Source organism: Amphiura filiformis, chromosome 6 (genome assembly GCF_039555335.1).
Source record: "Amphiura filiformis chromosome 6, Afil_fr2py, whole genome shotgun sequence".
Taxonomy (NCBI): Eukaryota; Metazoa; Echinodermata; class Ophiuroidea; order Amphilepidida; family Amphiuridae; genus Amphiura; species Amphiura filiformis.
In genome coordinates this window covers 43,205,768-43,221,920 of record NC_092633.1, presented here as the reverse complement: position 1 = coordinate 43,221,920, position 16,153 = coordinate 43,205,768, and the positions used below count along the sequence as shown (strand labels likewise).

General features: G+C 36.9%; 1 pseudogene; it reads right to left on the bottom strand.

Moving 5' to 3' along the window:
- Positions 1–9,667: 9,667 nt before the first annotated feature.
- LOC140155460 (very long chain fatty acid elongase 6 pseudogene) lies at positions 9,668–13,601 on the bottom strand (annotated as a pseudogene).
- Between the last annotated feature and the right edge of the window lie 2,552 nt (positions 13,602–16,153).

Sequence of the window (16,153 nt, the reverse complement as noted above, 5' to 3'; positions counted from 1 at the left end):
TGACCTAAAAACCAAAACCTTCATAATCAAACATGTGGACAAGATAATTAATTACGATTGTCAGGATACGAGACACATTGCTGATAACCTGAAACATTTAACAGGTCAAGGCATACTGTACATTGGTCATTGCAGTGTTTAATCATAGACTGAAATAAAAATTCCTTTAAAAAAGGAATGGGGCGCCCAAATTATGTGAGCTTGGACGTGATATGGTGAATTCCATGGCATGGTGTTTAGATTTGGTCCCGGGGATTTGGTATCATAATGATTTTTTTTCTAGGGAAGAGTAGAAGATGATCAAATGCAAGACAAATGTGTTTGATTGGGGAAGGTGTATCACAGGACCGTTTTGGATGAAATAAATTGAATTGGAATGAAGCTGTCGTGTCAATTTGCGATTATGTGGGGTGGGGAGTTCAATTTTGGGGCATATTGTAGTGATGATATTGCTTTGGATATTGAATATTGTTGAATTTCGTTATGCAGGGGGTATATGATGGATAGTATAGAAGAGGATCTACCCCTATGTTGACCAAAAGAAAAGTTTTTTATGAATGTATAACGTCTGTGATACATATACATCATCTACTTGCTAATACACTGAAAATCTAATAGAGATGAAGGATAAAAGACAATTACAGAACATTCATTCTTCAAAAGTAGCTATATGGGTATACAATGTTTACAAGATAAGAACGTTAATGTTTTGTACATGAACGTAACATCTTTGATACATAGTTGTTAACACACTGAAAATCTGACTAGAGATTTACAATTTGATGATATCCAAAAGAATACTTACTAACTTAGCATTGAAGAATTAAAATAATTACAGAACTTTCATTTGTTAACATACACGTAGCAATGATTAACAATGTTTAAAATACAAACGTAACGTTTTGTTCATAAACATAACATCCTCGACACATCTAGGATCCGCATAATTTGTTGATTAATGTCATAAACAGTCACAAAAGATTTATGGTCTGATCATTTTATCATTTTAAGGGGACCCGATATTGCATTTGGAAGAACCAGGCTTTTCAATTACTATCAAAACTGCTGGGTACCAAACTTTTTGATACAGCTTGTATAGTAATTTGTTCTAATTTCCATGCAAAAGGAGCCAGTTGTTTCATCCTTAAAACAAATAGGCTACACCATAATTTCCAATTACCCCATGCAGATAGATAAGACCTTGGTAAGATAAGCGTGTTAATTGTTATGTCACTATCACTATCTTGATCTTGATAAGATGCCTGACTTTGAAACTTTGGGTACAAAAACTCATACTCTGCAAGTTAGGTCAAATTTTGCACTATGATTGTTTATTTGAGCTTATTGGACTATGCCATTCAGATTAGGCTATTGTAATCCATAGTGTTGGTCACCGTCTATCGGGTTCTAATAGGCGGTAAACTGGTTACAAAGGTCAAAGTGGTTACAAAGGTCAAAGGTCTCGATTTATTTGGTGTTTTTACAAATCCATTAATTTTGTCTTTTAAACAAAGAAAATACGCACACCATTTTATCCTGTGCATAACAGAAAACAATAATAAAATCAAATCCAAGCATATTGTGGATTTATTTCTGAGCAAGGGCATAATTTTAGCAAAATAGCACAACAATTGCGGAGTAAATCTAGTAAGACTGAAATTAGAAGCTACTCACAAGTACATGCCAATATTGTTGGACGCCTCCGTAGAGGGCGCCCCAAAAAGAAATGGTTTAATTAGGCCGTGTAAAATTAATATTTTGGTTCTCGTCCCTCCCTCCTCAATTTCTGGGATTTGTCAGATTTTTTTTTTTTTAGATTTTTCAATTTTTTAGACTTTGGAATGATTTATGAAATCTTCATACATATAAATAAGTTTATCAGAGAACAAGCATCACTTCCAAGTCTTTTTGTGGTACTCTAGGGGGTTTATCCCTCAGAATCTCACATTTGAAGAAAAAAAAAAAAGGGCCTCATCGTTTCCTCGAGCACTGTTGGAGAAGACCGAAAACTACTGACAATGCTAATTTTACATTGAAAAAAACAAAAAAACACCTCCTCCCTCATCAATTCATGAAAATCCTCTGGACGAGAACCAAAACATTAATTTTATACGGCCTTATGTGAAGATTTTTTTTCGACGTTTCCTTCTAATATGCCACATAATGATTGCCGTCTCTACTACCTCCATGATCTGACCAATGATTAATTCAACACCACCAGCTACCAACTGATTTTTCAGTTCAGGACTCGGTCACCCACCGTTTCACAGTATTTTTTGTGGGACCTGAGAGCACATCAGATGTCATAACCATAACAAGTAGTGCCTTGTCGTCATTAGCATGATGCTTTAGTAATGAACAGTAATTATCTAATGGCACGTCTAAATGTGTATTATGCCTAATAGCCATGAATCATCTGTAGCTCTTTTATCTTTAATATCAGCTTTTATCAATTAAAGTAGGAGATAAATTCGTAAGTCTATGCAACTTTACCCGGGAACACTCATTACCATGCATAGGCATATAATAACCATGCATGTAATTTTAAAACAATGATCCTTATTATTTTGTAATGAAAAACTCACTAGCGTTATTTGAGAAAATCGTAGCCTATTCCGTTCAGCAAGTTTGCGAAATGTTTTTGTGTTTTTGTTTAATCGAATTCGCTGTCGAAGTGACGGCCGGATTAACTACCATAGCAATAGATGAATACAATTTTTGACTATTAGTATATCGCCCTGCACTACAACGTTCACGCGGTACCTATGCATTGAACCATATCATTCTGATCACTCGCACCTGTAAGATAAGTAGCTTTGAAAATAGCGGTATTGTATTCAATATAAACTGAGCTCAAAAAGAAACTTAATTTTTTTACAACTTGTGAATCACAAGGTCATATCTTAAAATACAGTCAATCAAAATGAACCAAAATTACACACAGGATTACCTTAATACTCTACTCAAAACACATGTCAGTAACCAAGCAGTTGTCCAACTGACACAACAGCAAAATGCACTGTCATGGGACAGCTTCCTGGACTTCCTTCACTTTCACAGCCCAACAATTGGCACCCAGGACAAAAAATCTGTGAGAATGCACACAAGATCCGTGCACAGATGATAAAACGGTGCTGCTTTCTTGGTTTTCATACACTTTTGTTCATGAAACAGGGCTGGGCTGTGAATGTGGTCCAGGAAGCTGTCCCATGTCAGTGCATTTTGCTGTTGTGTCAGTTGGATAACTGCTTGGTTACTGACATGTGTTAAGAGTAGAGTATTGAAGTAAATCTGTGTGTTATTTTGGTTCAATTTGATGGACAGGATTTCAAGATACGACCTTGTGAAAAATTATAAGTTTCTTTTTGAGCTCAGTTTATATATACAGCCTGTCTCAAAAAAATTGTGCAAGTGAAAAGCGCCCTCTTTGGCAATTAGAAAATACCGTTGTGACGTGATGCTTACATCAACGTCAACGGCACAGTCTTAGCTCTCAAATACCGTTTGTTCTGTTCAATTTGCTCTTTTGAATCTCGAGATATGTTTAGTTAACAACGAAAGGGTAAAATCACAATTGTGCCACTTTTACTAGGGAATAGGGCTGTAGGCCTACATGTAAATCAATGATAGCTGATGTTGATGCGTCTAATACACTCCCCCTTCGGGGCTCGTGCATTAGACGCATCAACACCAGCGTGCGTGCATTATTTTGTCTAATTTCATTAATTTGTCAAAGTTCATTAACCTATAAGTGTGCAATATTTGTTTGTCTTTTAACATGTCTTGAATGACAAAGAGAACAGAATTTACCACGGTAAAATCATTGACATGCACAAGTGGAAAAAGAGAATTATTATACCTTTATCATGATAAAACATTAAAAACAATTTTGTATTGTTGTGTAATTGATGCATTCTTTTGATTTTACGAAGGAACTCTTGATAAACTTGATGCTATCATTGATTTACATGTACAGCCCTCTTCCCTAAAAGTGGCACAATTGTGATTTTACCCTTTCGTTGTTAAAGGAGGATTTCGTGATCCTAGCATCCTCTTTTTATGACATTTTTCAGTAGCTATCCACGAAAAAGAGTCCGATTTTGCGTTTGCGAGTTATGCATGATGATGTGTATTACACTGCTCCATAGACAATGTGTTGTAATTTCGTTCTGGTGCACCAGAACGAAATTCAAATTTGGCGATATTTTTGCTAAACGAATTAATCTGCAAGAAATATTTGGTACATAAACATTATGTAGCCAGAGGTATCCAGTGGTGTAAAAATCTGAACTTTTTTTGGGAAAAGTGGGGGGATGAGGCTGTGGATCACGAAATGCCCCTTTAAGTAAGTATATCTCGAGATTAAAACAAGCAAATTGAACAGACTAAACGGCATTTGAGAGCTAAGACTATGCCCTTGACGTTGATGTAAGCATTATTCTCACAACGGTATTTTCTAATTGCCACAGAGGGTGCTTTTCACTTGCACAATTTGTTTTGAGACATGCTGTATATATGATTGCAGACATGCACAGGTGATGAGTGCAACCTGCTTGTAGACCAGTGTCAGACCGACTGACACAAACTGGCTGTGTAGGAGACTATCGTAGAGGCAATCTATAAGCAAATGAAAATGGCGAATGTATGCTCGCTGACCGTACAGAGGTCAGTCACAGGCTAATGTCATTAGCCTTAGTCGGATGTCCTTCAGCCCACTATATGCATTTAAAAACTATTAAACAGGTGGCCATGCGTGGCTGTGGATTCAACCTACCATGGCATTTTCTGCCATGAAGATATCGGGGCGATGACACTGTGCCTCGATATATGATATCTAAAAAATAAATCAACTTGCCTTGTACAGATCATTCTGGGACACCCTGTATTCCACATTGAGGCAATTATAAATGTTCGCCCTAGTATTCTCATCCTCATTGCAGGTCCACCCTGTAATAATCTACATCTGTGTGCTATCTGGTTGCAAATGCTTGAGGACAAGCCTTTATCATCAAATACTCTTCACCATCACAAATCGATATGCCTTCTCAGGCCGTATAAAATTAATGTCTTAGTTCTCGTCCAGAGAATTTTCTTGAATTGATGAAGGAGGTTTTTTTTTCTTCTTCAATGTAAAATTAATATTGTTATTGGTTTTCGGTGTTATCCAACAGTGCTCAGGGAAAGGAGGGGACTTTTTTTCTTCAAATGTGAGATTCTGAGGGATAAACCATAACCACCACACAAAAAGAATGAACTTATCTATGTATTCGCCACTTGCACGGTTCCGCCATTATGCACTATATGCGGGAGAGCCTCGAACTGGCAGCATACATGAAAGGAAGAATTACGTAACCTTACACAGAATGTTATATGACTGGTTCAATTCCCATTCATGTATGCTGCCAGTTCGAGGCTCTCCCACACATAGTGCATAATGGCGGAACCGTGCAAGTGGCGAATCTATCTATGTATATGCATGAAGTTTTACTGAAGCATTCCAATTTCCAAAGTCTTAAAATTTTTGAAAAAATCTGACATCACAGAAATTGAGGAGGGGACGAAAACCAAAACATTATTTTTTTTCGGCCTAATCCTAATCATGAGAATTTTTGGTCGTGAGCAGTTTGGTTCGTGCATCTCAAATGAGTGTTCCTTCAAGCACAAAATTAACTGCAGCTGCAGACCCAAATTATTGATGCTTGCTACATGTACGAGGGGGTATCCAAAAGTTTTTGACATCACAAAGAAGTGAAAAAGCTATACCGATGAAATTTTGTCCGTGTAATCACTGGTCCTTATGTACATTATGGTCCAAAAATGGTCTCATAAGTACGTTTACTTTCTTTACAGGTGGCGCTAGATGGGCAGTAGGCGCATAACCTGCAAGATGGTGAAAATTGAGGCACGCAGCGTGATTAAGTTCCTGCATTTGAAGGGTTAGGCCTACAATGCTCAGAAAATCTATGATGAAATGAAAGCAATCTACGGTGATGATTGCCCATCATATGGCACTATTGCTTTTTGAAAAAGGAATTTCCAAACTGGCCTCATGTCCCTCACAGATGAGCCAAGAAGTGGACGTCCATCACTTACGGATGATGCGGCCACAGTGAACAAAATCAAGAAAGTGGAGGATCTTATCATGAAAAGGTTATGCGCCTACTGCTCATCAAGCGCCACCTGTAAAGAAAGTAAACATACTTATGAGACCATTTTTGGACCATAATGTACATAAGGACCAGTGATTACACTGACAAAATTTCATCGGTATAGCTTTTTCACTTGTGGGTGATGTCAAAAACTTTTGGATACCCCCTCGTAGGCCTAGGCCTATATCATACCGTGCATCCATCATTATGTTTGAATCGAATTATGAGTATGAACGTTTCGACAGCAGTATTTTTTTGTGGACATGAGAGCACATCAGACATTTCGAATTGAATTATGAATACGTGGGAATGTCCTTCTGATATCAAATAATTTTGATTTTTGAAAATCGCGAATACAAATTTATGACAAATTATTTATATATTTTTAAATGTTTGATATTTAACAGTCCCCAAAGTAAACTCTCTAAATCTAATGATAGCTGGGATGAAAAGCCGACGATCAATTGAAAATTTTGACCTTTCGTATTGAAGATATGAATTCCCCCTCCACCCAAAAAAAAAAAAATCACACACACAAAAAAAAAGGTCTTTTGGGGGGAAAAAATCCAAAATTTTAAATACGAAAGGTCAAAATTTTAAATTGATCGTCGGCTTTTCATTTCCTACACTTCATGCACATATCACAAAATTATTTGATATCAGAAAGATAATCGTCGTATTCAGAATGCAATTCGATATGTCTGCGTCCCACAAAAAATATTGTCCAAACGTTCATACCCCGTCCCGTAGTCATGGTAGTTGTAAATTTAATTAATATCACTCACTCCCGATTCCAGAAAAATACAGCACTAAGATAGTACAATGTATCTTGTTTTATACCAAATGATATAGCTAAATTCCAATCCAAAACTAACATAGTTTTACTCATGCGCGTACGCAGGAATTTTTCAAGGGGGGTGTGATGATAAACAATACTAAAATGGCCGCATAGCGGTCATCCCGTCGCGCTTGCGCGACGCAGGGGGGTGTCTGAGGGGGGATGTGCCCCCCTCAGAATTTAGAAACTTTTGGAAAATGAAGACCGAATTAAAGCGATTTGGGGAACAATTTTGGCACTATTAGTGTGTAAAAGTTCAATATGAAAAAGCCGAAATTTTTGAAATTACGGTCCATGAAGCCTTTCGTGAACAAGTTTTTCATACAGTTGTAGGCCTATATGATTTGTGTTAAACACAATTTTTGGTAAATGTCGAAAGCAGAAGCAAAAATGGCTGCTTGTTTATCCACTACGCAGGGGGGGGCTCAGAATTAAGAAACTTTTGCAAAATGAAGACCTGATTTGGTGGACCTTTTGGGACTATTAGCATGATTAGTGTGTAAAATTTGAGTTTGAAAAAGCCGAAAATTTGTGAAATGGCGGTCCATCGATATATGAAGCCTTTCGTGAACAAGCCTATAAATCAAGTTGTGTTAAATAGAAATGGTTAAATGTCGAAAGCAAAAGCCAAAATGGCTACTTTATCCACTATGCAGGGGGGTGTCTGAGGGGGGATGTGCCCCCCTTAGCATTAAGAAACTTTTGCAAACTGAAGACCTAATTGAAGCGATTTGGCGGACCATTTAGACACTATTAGTGTGTAAAATTTTAGTTTGAAAAAGCCCAAAATTGGTGAAATAATGGTCCATGAAGAAGTTGAAAAATTTGCAAAATGAAGGTCCGATTGAAGCCATTTGGTGCATAATTTTTACACTATTTAAATCATTGCCTCAAACAGAAAAAATGGCCCAAACTCAGGATGTGGGGTGTGACGATGTGGAGGTGTTGGTGTTAACATGTAGGCCCTATATCCATGTCAGTTAACAATTAAAACCTTTACGTACGTACGTTGCCAGGGTAGAGGTGTGACTGCATGATGATGATGATGTGTGTGGGGGTGTGGGGGTGGGGGTGTGTGTGTGTGGGGGATAATATGTCCCCTATGCCTTGCTCATCTCCCTCCTCTCCTCTTCCCCTCCCCCCTCTCTCTCTCTCTCTCCTCCTTCTCTTTCTTTGCCTTTTCTCCCCATTTATATTTTTTTGGACCGACACAAGCGGGGTGTTTCACACCCGTAACCCCCCCCTGCGTACGCCAATGGTTTTACTGATAGGCTAACTGCAGGGTGCTGCATGTAAAAGGCCAGAAAGAGCCATTGGCCCATTCCATGTCAACTCAGGGATGTGCACCAGCACCTCTTCAATTTTTTTTCTTTTTCTGTGTGGTGGTAGATATTGATGAGAAAGTAAAATCCTGAAAATTTGATTTGAAAAGTAAAATCCTGAAAAAGACGATTTGAGCTTCATACTCATTTAGTTTTCCTGTGGCATCAATTTGAAATCATTATCCATGCAAAATCAAAAATGTGTACAACTCTATGGAGTCCATAAATGTAAACCTTTAACTGATGTGTTGAAGCCTCAAGACCCTGGTGTAATATCTCAGAAATGTTGTCCAAGAACATATCTTCAACATACCTGAAGTTGATGGTGGGGGCAAATTGTCTGACATTGGTTTTCAGGGGGGTCAAAATGTAAAAAGTGGTTTTCCATGGGTAATATCTCAGCTAAATGTATTCTAATATGCTCAATATTGGATAAGAGTATTGTCCTACCAACATGACCAAAGGGCTCTGACTGGCAAAAAATTGACGCTAAAATTATTTTTATTTTTTTTTTTTTGACCCCTCCAAAGTTGGTTCTGGTTGGACGAAGTTGCATTTTGAGGGCCCTATATCTTTTAAAGTAAAGGAGTTACAAGTTTTCTGATAGCAGATTTGAATTATACACCAAAAAGTACCCCAGGATACATACTTTTCAAAGTTTTAAAGGGTTCCCCTTATACATTTATGCACCTCCACACGTCGTCTTTCGCGTTGCGACACATTTTTTACGCTGACCTCTAAATTTCAAATTGATGCCACGGGAAAACGAAATGGAGTATGAAGCTCAAATTTTCAGGATTTTACTTTCATCAATATCTACCACCACACAGAAAAAGAAAAAAAAATTGAAGAGGTGCTGCTGCAGTGCACATCCCTGAGTTGACATGGAATGGGCCCATTAAAAAACTTGAAATAGGTTATGTATGCCAGAAAAAAACCACTTTTTGAGTTCTTGTAATTTCCTAGAACCCTTTTCTCATGAGCTGTGGCTGTGCCGAATGTACGTAGATCCCCTAGGACCCTGTTTTCTGTATAAGTGCATGTTGCTTAATGGTAAAATCCATAGCGATGGCTACACGACTAATAATTATTCCAAGTGTCATACCAGGATTGCCCTTGGCAGCGTCCAGGGTCTATGGTTTAAGTCCAAGTGCAAAAATATTATCAACACCAAAATAAATCAACTCGTTGAACCATTAATAATATATTTGACGATTAATAACTCCCTGGAGTTCTTTGATAAATAGAAAATTGGTGACACGTACTCCGCCATTATAATAAATCTTATAGAAGATAGTTCTCATGAGGGTCATGATTTCGTTCATAAAATGCACACATCGAAAAGATATATTACAAAATGCAAAAACATACATTTATTGTTTATTTACTTATAGCAATCGCAGTACTATTTTTAATGATTTGGTCCCGCATTATTTTTAAATTATATAAATAATCTCGAACCATTGCACCGACGAGGCATCTATCGGTGTATTTTTTAATATTATCACGTAATGATAAAAATAATCATTATATTAAAACATCTGTTGAAGGTATTAAAAAGTTGCAAACAATACGTCCAATACGTAAACAATACTCAGCATTCTGGTCATGTTCAACAGTCATATTCCAAAATTGTTTAACAATTTTTTTTTTTTTTTAAAGTAATTGTTTTTGCATTTTTCTTTTTCTTGTTTTGTCTTTGTTTTGTTATAAAACTGAACAATGAGATAAAATGCGAACAATGTTTTTGTATTAACATCCTAAAATATAATACTGTTATGTTATATACCTTTTACTTTATATTCTTTATCTTTTCTCTTTCATTTCTCTTGGGGGTCATACCTTCGTGGCATTTCGAGATGTCCATTTCAGACCAAAAAGGTTTAGTAAGTAAGCTAGTAAGTAAGCTAGTAAGTAACACATTATAGGCTGTTCTGGTACCATTTCATGATCCCGCAAAAATGTCTCTGCAAATAACATACAGCCATTTGTCCTATGCAATTAACCATGAAAAATTGGTTAAGATAATATGACGTATGCATTTGAACTGGTTAAAGGTAGGTGTTACGATTCAATGTAACACATCACGGTTTTCTACCTGTCATTGAGATACTCGAAAAGTCGTCACCCAAACATTCGTATCAAAAACATGCATCACACTGTTTCTCGTCCCCGCTAGCTTCCTTTTTGAAGCCCTTTACAATTTTTAGGCAACCCCCCCCCCAAAAAAAAAAATTGTCATCAATTACACATAACTACGAGTGGGGGCTGGGTGGGTAAGGCCATCAATGGGATCACATACTTTAAATGGTTATAATAATATAATACTAGAATGGAAAAAATACTAGCAACATAACAAAACGGGGAACAAAACATTTTACACAAGAAAATAATTTTTGGTACAATTTTTGCTCATTGCCCATAAATACCGTCGTTGGCTAAATGCATGCACACTCGGCACGACAATTGCTTCATTTTCGGCTGTATAGGCAAATCATATAACTTGAAAAAATAGGCCCTATGCATATTGCATGGTGCATATTTGAACAAAGTGACAATAGACCAGAATCTGTGAGATAACCTATCAAAACAAGATGAAAACAACAAATGTTCGGCATTAAATGTTTCTCTAAATACAATATATCAGTGACTACGGAATGAGGGGGGGGGGGAAAGGGTGGCCATGATCCCTTCCCCAATAAGAAAACTGGAAAGTTCAAAGGGCATTTCGTGATCCACAGCCTCGTCCCCCCACTTTTCTCAAAAAAAAGTTAGAGATTTTTATACCACTGGAAACCTCTGGCTACATAATGTTTATGTACAAAAGATTTCTTGCAGATTAATTTGTTTAGCAAAGATATCGTGAAATTTGAATTTCGTTCTGGTATACCAGAACGGAATGATGATTGGCCTCTTTTGACATAAAAAAAAACTATTCATTTTAGGGGTTACTTATACATATATTGGTATAAACATAAACATAACATTAGATATTACACACGAAAATTTCTTCATGGTCCATGTACAATTGATCATTGCCCTTACCGTCATTAGCTATAATATCATGCACACTCGGCAATTGATAATAAAGCTTCATTTGCGGCAAAAGGCAAATCATAAAATTTTCATTTTCAATGTCCAAAATGAAATGTGCAATTGGCGCATGTGAAATATAATGCATGCTATCTTTCAAACATGATAACAAAATGTTGCATAACGGAATATATAAATAAATATAAATCAACATTGAAACAGTGCACATGAGAACGTTTTGCATATCTCACCGACTACTGGGTTTTTCGTCGAATCATCAAAATCAAAATGTCTTTAGTCGTGATATTTAAACAAAAAAAATCATATTCAATTTTAATTTAATAATTATTCTATATGAAAATAAAATAGTATTTAACTTGGAATAAATTAATGTACAATACAATAATCTCGTGAAATAATCAATATCTTACTCTATATACCATAAATTATACAATTATTTATTTTTCGAAATATTATTCAAATACCGATACGTTATAAATGTTTGGTATATATTCGCTGTCAGATCAGGAGTGTAAGTGTTTGCTTCCCAGGGTCATAATTATTTCCTATCAAATGATGCATATCAGAAGATACACTAGATAAGCGGTAACGGCTCCGAGCTGCTCTGGATGTTAAAATTAATTATCTTTCTGCAATTCTGTCCATGTGAGGATGCAATGCAATAATTTTTTTCTCATTTCATCAGAGTAAAAGTACCGTGTAAGGACTGACGTTGTATCACGATTAAAATGTACATTCTTAATGCAGAATATAATATATTATACATCGCATTAGCGAAATCTGCGGAAGAGCCAATCTATGTTATCACAGACACTTAAGATAAGAGCGTTTGTATACGAAAAGGTGGGCGTTGTCTAATTTAATCAACCTTCACTGGTGCATGGCCGTTCGCTGTTCCATTCTGGTATACTCCATTAAGCTGTTTACCGTTGGTATGCATAATTCCATTCGAGTTTACATCTGACTTTTGAGGTTGTCGAATTCTGGATTTAGGACCAAAATAGGCCTGGTAGAAATAATGTGCAAATAATACAAAGTAACTAGCGTACATAAGAAATGCCCAAACTATATTTTCATTTGTTGTCGAGCATTCATCACCGTTTGATCGATGGTAGAGAGCTAAGAAGTTAATAACTACTCCAACAAACATTTGCGATGTCTGTAGAAAAGTAATGACCATGTTGATCCATACGGGGATTCGAACTAGTTTAGATGCCCTGAGTGCGTAGTAAGAGTACATGATAGCATGCACCGTTGCATTCATGAGGATGAAATAGCGTCCGGGTGCAACAAGTTGTGCGTAACTATACCATGCATACACTAAAACTGTAATGTGATGATACCAATGGAGAAAGATTAGTTTTTGCTTGCGAAGGATAACAAATATAGTATCTCCGAGTTCCGGGAGTTTACTCAACACGAAAACTACCGACCAAAATCCATTGATACCCGAGTAACCAATATGAGCATCGCACATGGTACCTTTAAACCCGTAAACCCGGAAATATAGGATGAATTCTTGCCATAATCGTACCATGCAGATGACGCTGAATATGGCCAAACTGAAAGACCATAGAAAAAGTTGTGAACGAAGATCAAATTTAGGTCTATCTTTCATATATCTCTGCAAACTAAATATGACAACCACATATATTGCACTCGCCCATAGTGATATTGTCCAATTGTCGGCAAACCATGCTAGCCATTGTGTATGGTCAAAATTCTCTTCAAATGAGAAATAAGCTCGCTGAAATATAGGTGGTATATGCGGCAACATTGTGACTCTTGTAAAGGCAAGTTTGGTCACAATACCGTTGATGAAGGCTAAATTGCTCCACTGAGTATCTTCAAATCTTCGTAGTGGTAGAGCTGATTCAGTTCATTTACAAGGCGTGCTACTTAGCAGCAGACCGGCCGGCAGAATGCATGCGTTTATTCACGACTGGTTGCATACCAGTAATTGTGATTCATCAAAACGATAGTAGTCCAAAGTCTATAATCAATTTATGTCGCTTTACAAATGTTCACGCAACGTTTCGCAATATTTATGAGTTGCCATGAATAGGCCTGCTCACTCACTTGAACAGAACATGAAGGTAGAGCCACCGTGCTAAGCCCATACTGTTTTGGGTGCATGGCAGTAAATAATAATGTTGCTATTTTTATGGGTTGAAAATAAAGTGTATTTGCTTGCTGGAGCACGGTAATCTTTTAAACCGAAATGCCGAAGGTAAAACATCGCACCATAGAGAAAACAAGGCAAATAATGAATAGGCTGCATGCAGTGAGCCAGAGAAGAAATAAAAGCTATCTTCTTCAGTGACCCTTTACTGTAAGGAAAGGTGGGCGGGGCTGCGCTCCACGTGCTATAACGGGATACCGTTATATTTTAAGACGTAACATGCATGTAACGGGCTGTGCATAGATCGAATGATCAACCGATCGACAAATTCCATTGATTGAATCGGGAAAGTTGAGATCTAATCAGGAACAAATCCAATATAATTGAATGCTGCGCAATAAAAGCGATGCGGTGCTCAACAAGTTGATGAAAATATTGATGTTTTGCCATTATGCCATGCCATGGACATTATTTATTATACCCTGGATTATAATACCAAGGATATGGTAGAAAATACAGCCCTGTGATCAGTAGCCCCCCGGTAGTAGCCATATTTTAATATTTAATTTATCATTGATTTGCTCAAAAAAAAAAAAATCATCAAAATTCAGGTTTTGGCACCTTTGTGTTAGGGGTGGTGCAATAATCATGTGTACCCCGGGGTTAACTACCGGGGGGGGGCAAAGATTTTTGGCAGGTCAAAGGGGCAAGCATTTTTATTTTCATAATTATTGCCCAGCCCCTATAAGGGGGGGGGGGGGGTTTTTTGGCACGTCGGGGGGCAAAAGTATTTTGGCACTACCAAGGGGAGGGGAGGCAATTTTGGGAGACCTGGGGTAACACATGATTACTACACCCAAGATAGGCTCCAAGACGGCTTTTGGGAAAACAGTACAGAAACGTTCTATTATATGCAAAAAACTGAATTTGCATGATTTTTTTGAATGAGCAAATCGCTGAATAGGTCTTTAACAGCGTATCCTCAAAATTAATATTGAAACAAGATTTCAACTTTTGAAATAAGACATATTACATAACTCGTTTGTGTTTCCCAAAAACATACCACTCTAAACAAACTGTACAGCCTTATTTGCTTGTTTTTATTCCAAGAAAATGTTTTACATAATGGTTCACAATAGGTTGAAAACATGTTCCAAGATTTGCCAATTTCATTGCTTTGGCATAGCATAGCTATAATACATTGCTCAATCAACGATCACAGTTATTATCACGAAATTGTTCAAAAACAGTATTAAAAGGGTATTTCGTGATCCACAGCCTCATCCCCCACTTTTTTCAAAAAATTTCTTGCAGATTAATTCGTTTAGCAAAAATATCGTCAAATTTGAATTTAGTTCTGGTATACCAGAACGAAATTACAACAGTGGCATATGGAGCAGTGTAATACACATAATCATGCATAACTCGCAAACGCAAAATTGGAATCAACTAAAATTTTGGGAATAAGCTTTTTTTCGTGGATATCTACTGAAAAATGTCATAAAACAGGATGCTAGGATCACGAAATCCTCCTTTAACATTGTAAATCACATGAGAATATTTCATTCAGTAAAGTTCAGGCAAGTGACATTTCTGGGTATCGCAATGATAGGAGATACATCAGTTGACTGACTTTTTGGACAAAACAAAACAATAAAGCTTCCACATTGCCCCCCCCCCCCAAACAACAACTTTCCCAGCTGTCCCTAAAAAAATAACTTTTCCCCACCTAACTGTGATTACAATAATGCATGAAATTAAAAAAAAAACCACCTGGACAATAAATACTGTGTCAAAAAATACCCTGACATCATCTTCCACCCCCCTGGTGCATCCCAAAGATGCAAAGCAGTCGTTTTAAATACATTTACAACTTTTAAAGTTCCCTGACCTGATCAACAGCCTCGACCCTCATTTTTTTCATCAAAAGTGAAACTTTGGTATCAGAAGAAAGCTCATATTTTTCTTGTTAGTCATTACCAGTTACCCCTGTAAAATTTATCACCCAAGATGTTTTCACTAAATAGATTCATCAGGTTTGTAGATATACAGTAAAATAATTTTCTTATGCACAAAACCAAAATATTTTATTCACTTGATGGTTTCGCCTATCATGGTCGATAGGCATCATCAGAATGATATTGGTAAAAGTAAGGATCTACCAACATCATTCTGATGATGCCTATCGACTATGATGGGCGAAACCGTTAAGTGAATAAAATATTTTGGTTTTGTGCATAAGAAAATTATTTTACCCAAGATGCTTTGTTCAGACAAAAACATGGTGGATTGTGGTTACCTTGTTAAATGGCCATTGTTATACATGTTTTTGCTTCTCATATCAAAACTGCTGATGCAATACAACTCAAGGAAACATAAAATGGTAGACCTCAGTAAGATAGAAAACAGCACATGAATAGATTGGACCATGCCCCTTTAACCACAATTCACAACAATATGGGAAGTAATATAAACCTCATTGTAAAGATCCAATCACTATGGACCACAATGGCCTCATTCCAATGGCATAGTTCAATTATCTCAATTAAAACAACCATTGTGCAAAATTTGACCTCATGTTGCAGAGTATGAGTTTTTGAACCCACATTTTCAAAGGTCATTCAATGAATGTACAAATGTATTGGGGGTAAATAACTGCATACCTGCC